The sequence below is a fragment of the Gouania willdenowi genome, unplaced genomic scaffold (assembly GCF_900634775.1).
Source record: "Gouania willdenowi unplaced genomic scaffold, fGouWil2.1 scaffold_258_arrow_ctg1, whole genome shotgun sequence".
Classification (NCBI taxonomy): Eukaryota; Metazoa; Chordata; class Actinopteri; order Blenniiformes; family Gobiesocidae; genus Gouania; species Gouania willdenowi.
In genome coordinates, this window is record NW_021145015.1 from 419,935 (window position 1) to 438,953 (window position 19,019).

The 19,019-nt window shown below is 39.1% G+C and overlaps 1 long non-coding RNA gene across 2 annotated transcripts; it reads right to left on the bottom strand.

Annotated features, from left to right (window-relative positions):
* Positions 1-2,546: 2,546 nt before the first annotated feature.
* Positions 2,547-4,143, bottom strand: LOC114459076 (uncharacterized). Of its 2 annotated transcripts, XR_003673211.1 has the most exons (4): positions 4,039-4,143; positions 3,549-3,899; positions 2,774-2,937; positions 2,547-2,666 (listed from the first exon to the last, which is right to left on the bottom strand). It is a non-coding gene; the product is annotated as an uncharacterized LOC114459076 (long non-coding RNA). The 2 variants fall into 2 exon arrangements; XR_003673210.1 differs by having other exon boundaries at positions 2,554-2,666; positions 3,549-4,073.
* Between the last annotated feature and the right edge of the window lie 14,876 nt (positions 4,144-19,019).

Below are 19,019 nucleotides of genomic sequence, written 5' to 3' on the forward strand. Positions count from 1 at the left end.
GTATTCAGTGGGCTTTTTCAATAATTGCCCACTGGCCTGACGTGCTGTGCATTGGGAAACCTGTTGATAATATAAAAACATGGTACATGACCTTGTCATAGAATTACTACATAGGAGTCAACAGCCATCCCTGCCAGTAAAACCTTGTTGATATCGCCTCTCTTGTTTTAGTTTGTCCACAGTGTGCCCCAGTGGGGCTGCCATGAAAACCTACAAAGATGGAATTAGCCTGATGGAGAAAGTGGATGCACTCAGAACCCAGATGAACAGTAACTATGCTATGCTAGCTAGCATTGCTAAAGCAGTGGAGTTAAACGTGGCAGAGATCAAAGATTGCAAGAACCAACTGCAGTCAACTGTAGGAGAAGTAACTACTCTGAAGAAAACCAACGCTGAGCTGCTGGAACGAGTCCTGGATCTGAGCGATACAAACGTTGATGGAACCTCCGTATCAGGGGGATGAAAGAAGGAGAAGGAGAGGACATTCCTGAAAAAGTTAAAGGTCTGATAACTAAAATCTCTCCCTCAAGGTCCTCAAACTTCAACTACATCGTGGATTCTGTTCACCGACTTGGCCGTTGTGATGACAACAAAACAAGGCATGTGATAATCCAGTTTACATAAAGATTTAATCAGGATGCACTGTGGAGGATGACCAAGGAATCCAGGATTTGCAAACAGCTGCACATCACCGTCGTCAAAGATCTCTACAAAGCTGACCGTGATCACAATCCAGAGGTGAGGGACGGAGGGCCTATTACAGAGGTGGTGAGGGATACATTGATGGAAAACGTATTTCCTAAATATCTGAGGTTTGAGGTTCAGATGACAACAAAAAACTAATTCATAAAGGTTTTATTTAGTTCCAACAGTTATAAAGTTGTGGATGGTTCATCATTACAGAATTTGACAGGACATTACATTTTACCGTAAATCGTTTATTCCATAGGTTCTATACTCTTCTCTTTTCCAGTTGTAGTTAAGTTGTTGTTTTCTGATGAATGTTCCTTTTTGTTGTATGTCACTCAATGTCAGGGGCTTAAGAGACGTTGTCAATAGAAAAGCAAACTTTCTTTTTTGTAAGAGGAAAAAAGCTGATTTTATTTTCTTACAAGAAACTCATTCAATATCAACAGACGAGACATTTTGTAAAAACCAATGGGGTGACAAAATAATATTCAACCATGGCTCTAATAAATCTGCCAGCTTAGCATTTCTCTTTTAAATTCTCCTGGAAAAGTCATAACTTCAAACTTTAGTAACACTGGACATTGGCTTATTACTGTGGTTAATATCAATGATCTCCATCATTTCCTGGTTAATGTCTATGGTTTCAATAACTTGCTCCAAAATGAAAAGTACATTGGGGATCTTCAAATTAAATTTCCTTCAGCAAATATAATTATGGGGGGATTATAATATGGTTGATAACGAATGCCTCGATAGATTTCCCTCAAAAGTTCATCAAAAAAACTCTTCTAATCCTGTTATTGCTAATTTATGGAGCAATTTAAACTTAATAAATCCCTGGAGCTTCAATTTTCCAGAAAACAAACAGTAAACTTGGCATAAACCCAACAGATCCATTCCATCAAGATTAGATTTCTGGTTCATTTCTTGCTCTTTGTTATCATGTGTGTCTGAATGTAGCATCTCAGCAGCTCCTCTCACAGACCATTGTGAAATTAAACTGACACTCAAACCTACAAACTTTAATCCCAGAAACAGAAACTATTGGAAATTCAATGTGAATTTATTGAATTATCAGATTTTTTGTGATAGAATTAGAAATTTATATCAGAAGTTATGAAAATGACTCAGTAGAATCTTACGTTTCTCGTTGGGAATTGTTGAAGTTCAAAATAAGGGAATTGCTTATGGGAAAATAAAATAAGTGAAGTCAACCTAATGAAAGAAATTAATAATACATGTAATAAAGCGGCACCTTTGGAAGCAGACATACCAAATTTAAAAATTTTGCAAAACAAGCTTAATGAAATATATCTTCACAAAGCTCAAGGAGCCAATATTAGATCTAGAGATAAATAGATGGAGGAAGGAGAGAAAAGTACTTCATACTTCTGTCAACTAGAGAATAAATGTATATAATCTGTACCTTTTCTCAATAAAAAAGAACTGTGTTTAAAAATGTTTTTTTTTTAAAGCAAAATGCAAATAATTTAAGAACAAAATTTAATTAAATTCTTTCCAAATTGTCTCTTTTTTTAGTAATTCTTCTGTGTTTTGCAGAGAATGGTTTATTAAAAGTTGATGAACAGTGTGTGAACTGTATGAAGGTGTGTGTTGGATGTGTCAGTGTGAGTGAGCAGCTGTCAGGTTGTTGTACAGGGATTGTGTGTTTGCTGTCACTGTGGGCCTCACAGCACAGTAATACACAGCAGAGTGTGACAGTGCAGCAGAGGAGATGATCATTTGGAGTTGGTTTGTCTTCACATTGATCTTCAGTCCATCAACAGCAGCTTCACCCACAACTCCTGATGTTGAGTGAGAAATAAGAAATTCTGGTGCTTTTCCAGGATCTTGTTTGTACCAGAAAAAATAATAAGCAGATGATATTTTGTTGTAATTGTAGGACAGAGTCAGTGTGTCTCCTGTTAAAGTGTTCACTTCAGTGCTGACTGCTTTGAGTTCTTCACACATGATTTCTACAGGAACAGAGAAAACTCTTTAAGTTGGTATGTTTCACTTTAAGGCCTTTGCTAACTTTGAAGCAGCAATAATGAGCAGATGTGCAGAGATGAACTGGACTTACCCGTGAATATGTGGAGAAGCAGTAGTGAGACTAAAACCATCATGTCCCAAACAAACAAGCTGAGCAGTGCTCAAACTAAACTGTTGGAAACTCTGACTTCTTTCTCATGCTGACAACCAGCTTCTGTCCTTTTGTACAGGAAGTCCCTCCTCCTCATGATGTCACTTTAACATGTGAAACCAACAGGAAAGTGTTATGGCAATTATTACGTTAATCATCATATCATCAAATGTGTTCATGTGTACAATTTGTCATGTGTTTATACACAATCACTGCATAATATTGTTGTACTTTTGAACAGACACGTTGGTCCTTTGCTGAGTCATGTTAGATTAGATTACCCACAGTACAGACAGATTGTGCTGTATTCACAGTGCCAGCAACAAACAGTCTCTGCTCAAGGTCTCATACCAAAAACTCTGATAAGCAGAGCTCTGTAACAGTGCCTACGTATAATAAGATGTGATTCTTGTTTTATGCCTTTCACAGGGTTTAGATGGACAAAGGCAGACTCACACACACACACACACATACACAGACACACACGCTGTTATTTTAAACGCCGTTATTCAAACACTGTCTACGACTGAATCACACCAGTACTGATATTTCAGCACAACATCTAGTGTGATATTGCTTAAATGTACAAAACAAGAAGGAACAAAGTGAATGTAAACCTACATTTTCTTTTAATGGATGTTATTGTTCATACATGCTGTACGCATACATACATACATACATACATACATACATACATACATATATACATACATACATATGCTCCAAAGCTTTTTGTCCAGACGTTGGTGGTTTCCTGTCACTGTGGGCCTCAGAGCACAGTAGTACACAGCAGAGTCACACACATGAAGATCCTGAATCATCAGAGGAACAGAGCTGTCTTTGAGCTCAGCATCAAATCTGTCCTTCACAAACTCTGGAGAATTATCTGCTGAAGAACGTGAACGTCTCAGAATAAACTTTGGGTAACTGTTCACTTCTTGTTTGTACCAGAACAAATGAGGGGTTGAACTAATGGTGGTAAAAGTACATTTAAGTGTAGCAGTTTGTCCTTGAGTCAGAATAACATCTCCTGGTGGCTGTGTGACTTTCTCCTCTCCTTTACACTCTGTGGAAGAACAGAACATCCAGAAGGAGAGACCAGTCAGCTCCAAAGGAATTTAACATTGAAATCCAAAGCGTACCATGAAGAGTTCATCAATGTATTCAAATGTTTCAGAGACAAACATGTACAGTCTGTATGTTACCGAAGCAAAAAGCAGCGAGAAGAATCCACAGCCAAAGTTCCATTTGTACAAGCAGGTTTGAATGTGTGGAAGAAAGCAGCTCCTGTTCATATTCAGTAGTAGAATAGCTCTCTTTAAAGCAGCACTTCTTATCTACACAGAGGCTGAACATAGAGGAGTGGCTATAGCACAGTGCTGCCCTCTAGTGGAGCTACAGAGTGCAGTGAAGCCACCCAGCAGCCAGTCACTAGACATCCATGAGACATGAAGAACATCTGAGAACATCTACATCCTCTAATGGAGGAAATCCCTGGATTGTTCTCAGGTTCTTTGGAAAACTTTCTGAGGGAACTCAGTGTGTGTGTGTGTGTGTGTGTGTGTGTGTGTGTGTGTGTGTGTGTGTGTGTGTGTGTGTGTGTGTGTGTGTGTGTGTAGTAGGCAGAGTCTGTGTGGGGCTTGGCCGCATCAGGTATTCCACAAAAAAAAAAATACATCTTCATTAACGTCATTACTAACACTTCTTTAATTTCAGTGGGTTTTTCTGAACATGAACTGCCCTGAACATGAATGGAACATTGAAGAACATGAACATTTATTCTTAACATGGCTTCTCTAGCCTACTTCCTGATGCACTTCCTCTCACATAGCTGAGCTACATTAGGCTTCATGGAAGAAGCAGTTGAGACCCTCAGTATGGCTTGAAGATGATCATCAGTAAGTCTGGATCTGTATTTGGACTTGTTGAAGTTCAAGGTGGAGAAAAACATTTCTCACAGGGAAGCTGGGAATCAATTCTCTCAAAAATTGCCCAAGCTTTTCTGTTTTTCCACTCACCTCCCTGAACTTGGTTTTGAGGTCAGAGTTCCACTGCATGTCAATAAGCCCCATTTGAAGCATAGGAGGAGCGTCTTCCACATCAAAGGTGAACAATGGCTCTGTGCATCTTGAAGTCTGCAAATCTGTGATCAAATTTCTCCTGTACCTTCAAAATGCCATCAACATACTTCTCACCACCGAATGGTGTGCCTGCATCTGTAAGTGCTTTGCATGCTGGGAAATGGCAGAGGTTTGTCTGGGAGAGCTGGGCTTACCATAACACATGTTGTGTGGAGAATGCTCTCACGTTGTCATAGCAGCACTGACCAGCTGCTCCTGGACTTGTAACTTTTTGTTCAGTACATTCAGCTCATGTGTGATGTCAACAAGAAAAGCTAAGTCCATGAGCCATTTTGGATCACTTAGCACAGGAAAAGCCACTCCATCCTTCTCCATGAAGGCTTTTACTTCTGCTCTCAACTCAAAAAATCTCTTCAAGATGTTTCCCCTGCTGAGGCCAACGTACCTCGATGAAGTAAAGCACATCCTCATATTCTGACACCATTTCCTCTAAAAAAGCACGGAACTGCCGGTGCTTTAAGCCCCTGGACCTGATATAGTTGATGCATTTCACAACGACAGACATCACATTGTCAAACTTCAGACATTTGCTGCAAAGGACCTGCTGATGGATAATGCAGTGCAGAGCAATGGCCTCCTCCACACCCTCCTCTTCCAGTTTTCTTTGAACCAGAGCCACCAGTCCATTTTTCCTCCCTGTCATTGATGGTGCTCCATCAGTTGTTATTCCAACAAACCTTTTCCATAGCAAACCAGCATTCACAATGGTATCACACAGCTGGCCAAATATCTCCTGAGCAGTGGTCTGACCATGCAGTGGAAATACTGTGAGGAACACCTCCATAACTTCAAAATTGTCATCAACATCTTGTACATATATTGTGATCTGGGCAGTGTCAGTGATGTCTGTATTCTCATCAAGAGCAACTGAGTATGCATCAAAACGTTTGGCTTTCTCACACAATTGATCATAAATATTACTTGACAGGTCAGAAATACGCTCTGCCACAATGTTTGCAGAAAGGCTGATGTTGCTAAACTGACTTTTCTTTTCTGGACAGACGATACTTGCAGCTTGTAATATGCACTTTTTGACAAACTCGCCTTCTTTGAATGGCTTTTCCACCTTAGCAATCATCTCACTGACCACGTAGCGAGCTTCAACTGCTGCATTATTCTCTTTGGTTGCTTTCTTAAATACATTTTGTTGCTTCAGTCGACGTGTTTTAAGATGGTCAACCTGGTTGGTTCTCTCTTCTTCCTGGTATTTTGCATATTCTTCAGATGTCTTATGGAGTAATGACATTTGAGGTTGTATTCTTTGTGCACTGCAACTTTTTCTGTGCAAATAAGACACATTGGGTTGCTCATGTGCTCAACAAAGAAATAATCTATCTCCCACTTTGTCTGAAATTGTCTGTGCTCATCACCAAGCTTTCTCTTCACTGCAGGCTTTGAACATGACATGATGTCAGCTAATTGCACGTTATTTAGCCAACCAGACGCACAGAGAACGTAATTTCTGCTTTTTCTTCCAGCAACAACACGGCGGCTAATGAACCACTCGGCAGCAATTGTCTTTTTTGCGCTCAATGTTCATGTATTCTGTGATGACATGGACATTATGACATTTGTAGATGGAAGAAAGTACCGGGACAGAGAGCAAAAAAAATAGGTCCCCTATGAGCCCCCAGCCTTGGAAGCGGGACGGCGGGTGCGAGCTGGCTGGGTGGGTGGCTCCATTGTAGGTGTGCTTCCCTTGGTGACATTGTCAACCCACAATGCTGTAAAGTGCCATTCATATTGTAACAGAATGGGTCCTATGTTACTGAGTTATGGTCCACATGTAGTTTATTCAATGTTTAGCATTGAAGGCATTGCTCTTTCTCTGCCAATGTTCGTCTTTGTTTACATGAGTTCTGTGTGTTGATTGGCTGGGAGGCTGGGGAAGGGCAGAAGAAGGGTAGAATATGGTTTACTGTTCAGGTAGAGCTGGGTGTCATCCGCGTAACAGTGAAAATGAATGCCAAAATTACGGAAGATATTGCCTAGGGGGAGGAGGTAAAAAATGAAGAGAAGTGGCCCCAGGACTGAGCCCTGGGGCACACCTGTAGTGACGAGGGAGGGGTTTGATTTAAAAGACTTGAGCTGGATGAACTGAGTGCAGCCGGAGAGATAGGATTAAAACCGGTTAAGGGGGGTGTGGGTAATGCCGACGGAAGCTAATCTGTTCAGAAGGGTGGTGTGAGAGATGGTGTCAAATGTCGCACTCAGGTCAAGGAGGATGAGGATGGTGAGGAGACCAGAATCAGCTGCCATGAGGAGGATGTTGGTGATTTTAGTGAGTGCTGTTTCAGTGCTATGGACTTAAAATTAAAAGATTTATTTTGCACAACTGAGATATTACAAATGGCTGTTTTTCAGACTTTCTGGTGATTTGTAAAGACTTTTCTGTGACATGGTCTATAAGGACAGTGTGATGTACACGGTCAGTGATGTCACCACACACATACACTGAGTAAAACCTGCTTTGAAAGGACATGAATATTTAGACCAAAATTATTGAGGCACACTATTATAATAATATGGAATATATATTAAGAGGTCATTTTCGTTTTCTTAGTTGACCTCTGTTGTACATTTCAATTTGCCACATAAGTTGAACTAAGTGTAAAAAACTTGCATGGGGACATAATTTGCAGATAATGTACATAAAGAGCACAATCAAAGAACCCAGATTGTTTATGACCTGAGAAAAAAGCCTTTTTTTGTAGGTATGTCATTATTAACACACAGCACAACAGTTGCTGTATCACTGAACTGTATTTGGTCACCTCAAGAATCCTTTCCTTAACAAAGGAGAGATTTGTAAAAATTAAAAGTAAAATAAAAGTGAATCCTGACATTAAAAGGACCAGGCTAATTACAAAGCAAAACAAACAAACAAAAACCTGCCTGTGAGCAAAATAATTATGAAGTGACCTAAACTGTGGGCCATATGTCATTAAATCAACTACAAGCACAACACAAAAACAGTGCTTGCATCCACTAGGACGAACTCAACCCCACCAGCAACTATCTTTGCATCCTTGCTCACTAGAATTATGGAGGTTTTCACATCCTGAACCAACCGCCAACCTGCAATCATGCTTCAAAAATAATTATGAAGTGACCTAAATAATTTCTGACAACAAGACACCAACTTATATAACATGCCTAGAAAAAAGAAAAGGCTCAGGCTATCCAAAAGTGCATTTAGCGTTTAGTCTCTGAATGCCTTTTAAAGGCCACGCCTCTGTTGCATACAAAATCTCAAATGTTTTGAATGGATCTTGTCTCCAAGGTAGGGTGTTCCTTTTTCTTTTCAGGCACTGCTGAATGGTGGCAGTTAAACCGTTTTCAATAAAAGGCCTCATATGTTTCATCACAGCTTGTATCTCTTTCTCAGACCATGGTTTCTTCACACACCGCCTTGATGAAACACGGGAACCTGAAAAAATTAAAGAGATTAAGATTAGAAGATAAAAAAAGACAAAAGATTCTTCAAGATGTCCGTGGAGGTAGGGATGTTGCTGTTCAAAATTGCCAAACACCCTGGAACTTGAGTAGACTAAATGTGTGTGATAATAAAAAACTAAATACATCCAGGTTCTTTATATGCTTTATCCCAGTGCTTCTCAAACTTTTTTTTTGCTGTGCCCCCCTTAGAACACATTTGGGATGAATTAGAGTGGAGACTGAGAGCCAGTCTCCTCGTCCAACATCAGTGTGTGACCTCACAAATGTCCTTCTGAAAGAATGGTCAAAAATTCCCATAAAGTCACTCCTAAACCTTGTGGAAAGCCTTCTCAGAAGAGTTGAAGCTGTTATAGCTACAAAGGGTGGACCACCGTTATATTAAACCCTATGGATTAAGAATGGGATGTCACTTAAGTTCATATGTGAGTCAAGGCAAGTGACCCAAAACTTTTGGCAATATAGTGTATGTCTAACCAAACATAATGTAAGTGTAGACTGCACATTAGCAAGCATGCCTAGTGATGGACAGCATTTAAATTTAAATTTATTATTTCTAGTGAGAAATGTACCCTTAACTTTCATATTATCCATTCGGTTTATGTAAATGTTCTGTACTTTTTCCTGTACAATATTCTTCTGTGGTTGCTATGATGATATAGATGCCCGGGATACCGGGAGGCATAGACAAGCTGGTTAGCTGTAAAGATTGGCCTACTTTTATTTGTATGTCGCTTTGGACAAAGGCGTCTGCCAAAAAGCATTAACCATAACCATAACCATACCTTGAGCTGTGGTCTCGAGGAGGTGAAGCAATCCACAAGTTCCAGAAGCCAACATTTCTTCATTGTCTAAAAACAAAACAAAACAAAACAAGACAAAAAACCAACAAACAATGGCATCAACTACACAGCAAGGAGGGTAGGCAATAAGAAGTCTGAAATAACAGTAGGCTGTTATCTAAATGTATAAAAAAAAAAAACAATTTTAAATATTTCACCAATACAATCAAAATACGAACCACAAAGCATATGTGTCACATATAGAAGTTATTCTTCTAACAAAGTTTTTAACAATCATACTACAAGCTAATTTCTGACTAAAACAATTTTAATACACTCTAATGAACCCACTGATCCCAGCTCATTACATGAGATATGTTGGGCAAACTTTGGGTCCCTTATTGAGATTATACCCTGAGCTGCTGTCTCAGAGAGGTGAGACGATCCAAAAGTGCCAGAAGCCAACATCTCTTCATTGTCTAAAAACCAAACAAGACAAAAAAAATGGCATCAACTACACAGCAAGGAGGGGAGGCAATAAAAAGTTCACACATGATTGAAGCCTACTTTAAATATTTCACTAATACAATTACACAGTCCACATTTTGGGACCCTATTTGAATGGTACCTTGCAAAGTGGAAACATTAGGGAGTTGCTGTGCTGTATCCATATCATCAATGTCATCTATTAAATTAAATTGTAAAAATGTTATTACACCAACCATATACACATACACCAAGTAGATTTAACAACATGTAAATGATGCATACCACCAATTTCATCTCGAGATTTTCCTTGAATATCCTTCACACTTCCGTTCTCATAGCCATAAGCAGCTTTGAGATCTTAGCCAGCTGAATTGTTGATTGGGGCAGTTGATAATACTCTCTATGCACCCTAATGTCATGGCCAAGAAAATTGGCCAGCTGGTCCAGTTCATTATCTTTCAAGATCATGACTTGGCTTATTGTAGCGATCTGTTTGCGAAGATTAGTTGATCTGAGGTTTTGAGGATCTTCGGCTGCACAAGCATCTGCAAATTGCCCTCTGTAGTGACCACCACTACAAAGAACGGCGAAGAGGTAATCGTTATTTTCAGTAACTCCACACTCTTTCCTCTTACTAATGAGGAGTGACAGGTTAGCAGTCATATCAGGACTCAGGATCACAGCAACCTTTCGTCCTTTTTTCCCCCTCACAAGTAATCTCCCAAGTTCCCTTACTTTCTGCCTTATATATTCATGCTTTGATCGGTCACTTCCATGTTTATTAAAGAGAGACTGGGCAAACTGCATGAGATAATGATCATTCCTTACTGCAGAGGACACGACATCCTTGTACATTTTGCCCAGCAATGACCAAAGTTCACTTGAAATTGGCTGGGACATTGTAGATTGAGCAGATGCTATACCAATGACTCTCTCTCAACTCAGGTCCCTCTTCAACATTATTCTCTGGTCTCAGAGCGCATCTTTTCATATGTCGAGAAAGTTCTTTTCTGGATAACAAACCCTTACAGTCAAAGCAGTAATCACACGTTTCAGAGCTCCTGCTCTGTTTGGAACTCCTTTTCACTTTAAGACAGCCTGACCCTGTGGTGTTAATGATTGAGTGATGCTTGAAGTTGCCAAGGTTTCATAAATTTTCAAGAAGAACCTTTCTGTCCTTTGATGATTTGGGGAACTAGAGTGCCTGTGCGATTTCAGCATTTTCATTTACATGCCTCTCGAGATGACGTGCAAATTTTGTTTGAGGTTTTCCACATAAAAAACAATGATTGACATTGCTTTTAATGAGTTTTCCTGATTTGGTTTGGGATTTACTTTGGCCAAGAATATCCACAGTACACTTTTCGGTACTCGTATCTCTCGTTTTCTGCATGTATGACTCTGAGCTTTCTGGTTTCGGTTCGGGGTCACTTTGGAGATCACCGATAGTTTCTAGATCCATCATCATTTGTTCTTGTTCAGCAAAAGTAACAGTTAAATCAGGCATATTAGTGGTATGGGACATTTTGGATGGTTCAGGCAACTCAACACTGAACTCTGTCCCTGAGCTTTCTGCACCAGATACAGATTCTGGGATGTAATCATCATCAGATGAGATATCATCCTGTAAAGTACATCAAATGAATGAATGAATGAATGAAATACACATGACAACGCAGGACGTATACATACAAATCCGGTCCTACGCAACTTTCATAAATGAGGCCCATTATGTTTATATGCCCAACTAAGTAAAACCATCTCATGGCTATATGTGGCATACATGTTTCTCACTCATCTACAGCACACCATTGACTACTTAAATAAAAAAATAGATAAAAATAAAAGATAAAACATTAAGTGAAACAGTCATTGCCCTTCAATAAAGACTGTGGAAGACCTGATTTGGTCTTGGAAACGATCTTTAATAAACTCCTGGGCAGCAGTGCTTGTAAGATCATGGGGAATCTACAAAACATACAGGACAAAACAAACAGATAAACTCGTTGGCATCACCTGGGTGAGTCATGCAAGTTCAAGATTAATCTGACAAGATTGACTGAAAATCACCATGAAGTGACTTCTGTTTTTTGGTTGTAATTGTTGGCAGTGACAGCAATGGGTATTGTGTAGGGATGTAACGATTAATCGTAAGGCAGTTAAAAATCGATTCATAGGTATCACGGTTGATATTGATTTTCTGAAAATTGAATCACAGTATTTTTTTTTAACCAGCAGAGGGCGCTATCCACAAGTGTAGGCGGCGGGCGGAGTCTGCTAATACTTTCTTTCTGGCCGCCTTCTACTCTTAAATATGTTAATAAATGATTCATTGCCCCTTTAGCACCGTGAGAATATCTGTAATATTACTTGAATATCTGTAAAAGTCATGTTTTTCTATTAACTCCGTCTGCTAGCGTAGCTTCTCTTCTTCACTGCAAGATATCTGCATGCCAACCGACCACTTTGTTACCAGCGCCCTCTGCTGGTCCAAAAAAATATGACGTAAATCAGTGTAATCACTTTTTTTTTTTAAAGTCCAATTGTTAAGGCACAAATTACATTTTCAGTTGCACTTTTAAAAGAAAAATAACTATTATGCAGTTTTGCATTGTTTATTATAGAACCAGAATTTAAATTAATAGGCTTCATTTTCATTTGTATTATTCATTTATTTATTTCATTCAAGATTTATTTTCGTTAAATTGCATTGTTTTGAATAGTTTATCAAAGAATTCTTTTGACAATGAAAAATAAAAGGAAAATAATACAGTATAGTCTACAGTCCCATTTTGTAAAATAAATTGTGAGAGAATCGTATCGTGAACCAAGTATCGTGAATCGAATCGTATCGGGAGTTGAGTGAATAGTTACATCCCTAGTATTGTGTCATTTCTGTGGCATCATGAAACTGACACAGCTTAACACACAATAGCTTTTAAGACAGATTATTTCATTGTTATCAAGATGTGAAATTATTGGCTATATTGTTTAAATCTTGGTACCAATTCATAGGGGAAAAAAAAATCAAAATGACCCACCTCGTTACGCCAAGGCCATTCTTTCCCACCATAGTCATAGGTGATTTCAGTTCCTGTCGTAATTTCCTTCAGTGCAAAAAGACAGAGATGTGGTTTCCCTTCTGCTTCTATCAACTTCATTCTGCAATTTGGTGACTAGTGCTCATCATTTAACAGTCGTCCAAATGACTCATCTTCAAGTGTTCCATCAATACTGCAAATTTACAAACATCATGCACTAAACAGGCGTTTATAATGACACATTTTTAAATTGTACTTTAATTTGTAGGCAGCTGCACTAATGACAACATCCATACAAGTATAGCTGTTCAATGCACAGTTCATAATTTAAAGTGCAACGTGAGATCTTTACTTCAGAAATCCTGACTTCTCACTATAAAAATCTAAACATATTAGTCATTCTGAACCTACCACCAAGTCTTTAGCTTCCATGTGAAGTCAAACATGAAGATCGAACATGCATCCTGGTACAGTTTACGTCTATGTTCAGCTTCAGCTGCATCAATGAGCTTATGCTCCACCACAAAGTCTCCTTGACAGAAAACAGCCGGAGTGAAGATTCCACGACCTGCAGACACAACCTTATTAAGAGACACAAGAGTAGCAGACTATCCATTAGATACAACTCAGTCCGTGACGTCACGTGTAACCCCTCAGTCTAGCCTACAGTAGAGATGGGTACCGAAACCCGGTATCAAAACGACCCCGGGGCCACGCTACATCCTTAGCGGTCCTGTTAACGGTCTTTTTTTTTTTTTTTTTTTAAAGTTGCATTAATCCTCAAGCTTCAGACAAGCATTGATACTGCCGTGTAGCCTGTCAGTCCTCCTTAATAACCTGGATGCGGAGCTGACGGCGCTCGCCTGTTCGCCTCACTTCGTAGACGTGTCTGTAGACGCTATCTACAACACTCTTGTTTTTGTTTTCAGCCAAAAAACACTGCACATTCCAGTAAACACATGGCTATTTAAGCAGCTATTGTGGCTTTGAGTCAGAAAAGTGTATGTGTGCCGCTGCAGAACCATAGCAGCAGCAGCAGAGGAGGTATGTTTGTGTGCGGCGCCGCACACTGTACTTTAATAAAGAAGCCGTCCTATTCCACAACCGAGTCCGGTGTTGGCACTATGAGCTACGAATCTGGGTCAATTTTGAGTTAAATCGTGACCCTAAAAATCGAAATCGGATCGAATCGTGAGATACCCAAAGATTCACATCACTAATATATATTACACCACAGTGTTTGTTTTAGCTGTAAGATAACTTGAGATAGTGGAGCTCACACTCTGGAGGTTGGAAGGTAATTGATCTACTGGAGTGTTTTTCTTAATTGTCTCTGTTACTTGTACGTACAGTAGAATATTACTTTTATTTATGTTAAATGTTTGGATTAGATTGTTATATGTCCTAAGTCTGTCATCTTGGAAGAGTTCTTGGAGAAGAGTGATATTAATTATTATTAATATTACATTAACACTTTCTGATGTGCCATCAAGTATATAGTTATAGTGTCCTGATCATTTAAAGAGTTATTAATACCTTGTCCTTCAGGGTTTGATTTCTTCTCAAACTATATACTCTTCTATAGCAAAACTATATTATTACATGAACCACAGACAAATAGTTACATTTAAACATTTATTAATCAAACATGTTAAATTATTCACACAAACACTAAAAAGCGCTACGCTCACTAAGCTAAGTATATATGCTCAACTACATAAAAATAAAAAGAGAAATCTTAGTGAAAGAAAGAAAGAGAAATAAAAACAACAACATGCTGTTAGAACAACTCCAAAGCTTTTTGTCCAGACGTTGGTGGTTTCCTGTCACTGTGGGCCTCAGAGCACAGTAGTACACAGCAGAGTCACACACATGAAGATCCTGAATCATCAGAGGAACAGAGCTGTCTTTGAGCTCAGCATCAAATCTGTCCTTCACAAACTCTGGAGAATTATCTGCTGAATAACGTGAACGTCTCAGAATAAACTTTGGGTAACTGTTCACTTCTTGTTTGTACCAGAACAAATCAGGGTTTGAGTCAATAGTGGTAAAAGTACATTTGAGTGTAGCAGTTTGTCCTTGAGTCAGAATAACATCTCCTGGTGGCTGTGTGACTTTCTCCTCTCCTTTACACTCTGTGGAAGAACAGAACATCCAGAAGGAGAGACCAGTCAGCTCCAAAGGAATTTAACATTGAAATCCAAAGCGTACCATGAAGAGTTCATCAATGTATTCAAATGTTTCAGAGACAAACATGTACAGTCTGTATGTTACCGAAGCAAAAAGCAGCGAGAAGAATCCACAGCCAAAGTTCCATTTGTACAAGCAGGTTTGAATGTGTGGAAGAAAGCAGCTCCTGTTCATATTCAGTAGTAGAATAGCTCTCTTTAAAGCAGCACTTCTTATCCACACAGAGGCTGAACATATAGTGGATATAGCACAGTGCTGCCCTCTAGTGGAGCTACAGAGTGCAGTGAAGCCACCCAGCAGCCAGTCACTAAACATCCATGAGACATGAAGAACATCTGAGAACATCTACATCCTCTAATGGAGGAAATCCCTGAATCGTTCTCAGGTTCTTTGGAAAACTGAGGGAACTCAGTGTGTGTGTGTGTGTGTGTGTGTGTGTGATAAAATAATGATTTAGAATAACTAAAAGATAACGAATAGGGCTACACAAACTAAAACTAACAACAGCAGTGGCTCCTAAAATGAGTATTTTAATACAAAATAAGCTTTAAAAATATATATAAAATATATCTAAGAAATGTTAAAATTGTAAGGAAAGTATTATTATCATGATCATCAATGCCTGATATGAGATTGTATTAAACTTTCTTCATGTGGGTTTATAAAGCTGACATTAATGTGAAGACAAACATTCTAACCTACTTGAATGAGAAATATTCTGATCAGGTCACAGATGACCTGCTTGACATTGCGTTCCTTCTTAATCCACAGATTAGAACCATTATCCATCATTATTTTTGATTGACAGAAAAGACTGGACTGTCCTAAAACTAAAAAGAAAACACAGAGGGTTTGCAGGAATGCAGTGGATGAATGGAATTGCTAAAGCAGTGAGGACCATCCACACTTTTTGTTCCGTGGTCTTCAAGAGGCACAGGCTGAGAGTTGTCGGCTCAAACAAAAGCCCAGAATTATTGCTGATTGAAGGACTGTCCAGTGACTCTCACTGTTACTGTGGACAGCGAGGACGACCTGAAGGCAACAGTGGAGTTTCATAATAAAACTGAATTAAAAAGACGACCAATACAGGAAGAGGACAGAGGAACAGTTGTTCAGGATCTACAGACATTTACCTCAAGCCATGTATCTTGAGAAGTTGGCCAAAATGATTGATGATGTAATAGAGTCTGGGTGTAGGGATGAGGCTCCTACTCCTCAGGTTCTGAAGAACATATCATGGGAAATATGCCACAGAAGCCACCTTCCCAGTAATGACATGCTAAGCCTCCAAATGATGTGGCAGAACTAAACGATCAGTCCTGAAGAGGTTCTACAAAATGTTTTTACAACACAAAGGAGTTCTTTTGAGTTCTCTGAGGAGTATTAAAATAATCCAGCAGCAATGCAGAGAGGACATCATTTATTTGGACAAGGAGCATTAAAAAAAGAGAAGTGCTCCCCTCCCTTCTATGTCTACAAACTTGTGGTTCGGCATCCCACCAAACAATGCTCTCCTTTGCCAGTTGCCACCTACCTGACATGTGATCACACGACAGCTTCAGTGTTATATTTTCTGGAAGTATTTCAGACTGATGTGGTCAGGTGTTATGGACAAAAGGGCATGTGGGCATCCATCATGCTGATGTGTGATGGTTCAATGGTGCTGATGCAGGCAATATGTCTGTTTACTACAGTGTTGCTAGTAGCACAGCAACTAAAGCTGATTTTGAGGTTCCTATTCTCCATCACTGCCTGAGCCATGTCATGAAGAATGCCAAAGACATGTGCAGAAAGTAGTAAGCATAAGCTATTATTTCTACTAGTAAATAAGATTTTACTAGATAACTACACACACTCACAGTTAAGAGGTGATGCATCTATGTATGAGAAAAACACAAAACATCAAGTCTACAGTATTTGTCAAATTTTCTTAACATCATCTTTTCAAAACAAACTGAGTGTTAATCAAAACATCTGTGTACTATTAATATTAACACTGGTCTTCCTATACCAGGGGTCTGCAACCTGCGGCTCTGGAGCCTCATGTGGCTCTTTGACTCTTTTGCAATGGCTCCCTATAGCTTTAAAAGAATAAAAAATAATGAATTGTTATTTTTCTTACAGAGGGTATAGATGATTGATGACTAACTTCAAATACAATTATGATAAAACAATTTGTTTAGCTAAAAAATAAATCACATTGTGCAATAACTCTGCCACCTTCCTACTTCATCAACCAACAACTTTCCTGCACCTGTGGCTAACCATACATTTTAAGATAACTAAACTAACAAAAACACTATTCTGGAAGAAAATAGAGATTTTATTTGTTTGGGGAAAGATTTATTTAATTGCCAACATGTCGGCTTAATATGCATGTTTGATATGTTGCAAGAAATGAGCAACTAGCATGTGACATCACATGATCATGTGTTATCAAATTCAAGTTATTTTTTGTAACCCTTTCAATCCGTTAACTCACAACATTATTCTATACTATTTTAAGTGTTTAGAATTTTAAACACTATATTTTCTTCATTGAGAAGGTATTTTTTCGGCTCCAGAAGGATTTTAATCCAGGTGAGATTAGACAAAATGGCTCCTTTCAGAGTAAAGGTTGCAGACCCCTGCTCTATACAGACACATTACACCTGAACTCTCTCAGTAAAATACAAACAGTGATGATGAACTTGTTATTTTACCACTTGACCTGTATGTGCTACATAAAAAACACATAGGGTTATGGTACAAATTGTATAATATAGTGTAATGCTGCCAGGTTAAATATACATTTATCCTTACATTACATGAAAATATTGAAACCTTATCATTTTTACAACCCACAGTGCAGTGAACCACTACCATCTGGTAATGCACATTTTTGGACTGCTCACAACTGCAACTTATTTAGAAGACCTGGATGACATGGTTCAAAGTGCTGCAGTTGTGTTCTCAAGTCCATCCACTGCGGCCAATGGTGAGAAACTTTCAACAACCTCCAGTCATGGTTTGAAAGAACTGGAACTCAGATGAGACCAAGTCTCAACTGAGTACTGAAGACTTAACAGTAAATACAATTTTTGGCAAAGTCAGGATATTTATATCGTCATTCACACACATTTATAGAATAATAAAGTTCAAGTCAAGGGGTTCTCTGGTGGTGTTTGATGGTTCTGTGGTTGATGGTTCTGTGTTTGGCACGGCATCCCGCAAAAATATGTAGCACTACTGTAAACAGGAAGTACACTGCAGCTAGCAAAGTAATGAACAAACGCACCATATTGTAAAGGTAACGACGTTATTTCTTTATAAATATATTGCGTTACAGTACTAGTTACTGTAAAAAGTGATGTTGGGGCGGAAACACTTAAAAGTGAATATAATAAGTGATACCTTGATAAAACACCACTAAAGCAACACATAGCTGTGTAAACTATATAAACTCCACAGCGTATGCAGCTACAAACCAATCATTTCAGGCAAATAGTTCTCTCACCCTGATATAACATCCCACTCAGCCTCTGTGTCCCACTGCACTCAAACTGATCTGAAGACGCTGTCCAGTCACAGCAACATTGTGACAAACTTGTTGTCCGTAAGGGTTCGTTAGAGACACCAGGGGCCTCATTTAGAAATGCTGTGTACGTGCAAAAGAAAGCGTACGCCACATATAATCAAAGTTTAGGATTTATAAAAAAAAAATAATGTACACACCTCCACAGCAGATCTGACTCTGCCGTACGCACAAAATTATGAGAAATGAGAAACTCCGACCCCAACAGGAGAACGATGAAATTAATGACAGCTCTGTGAAATTAATAGTTTGTAAATGGTAAATGGACTTGATTTTATGTAGAGCTTTATCACCACTGAAACAGTCTCAAAGTGCTTTACATATCAGCTCATTCACCCAATCACTCTCACATTCACACACCAGTGGGACAGGACTGCCATGCAAGGCGCTAGTCGACCACTGGGAGCAACTTAGGGTTCAGTGTCTTGCCCAAGGACACTTCGACACATAGTCAGGTACTGGGATCGAACCCCCAACCTCTCAATCAGAAGACGACCCACTACCACCTGAGCC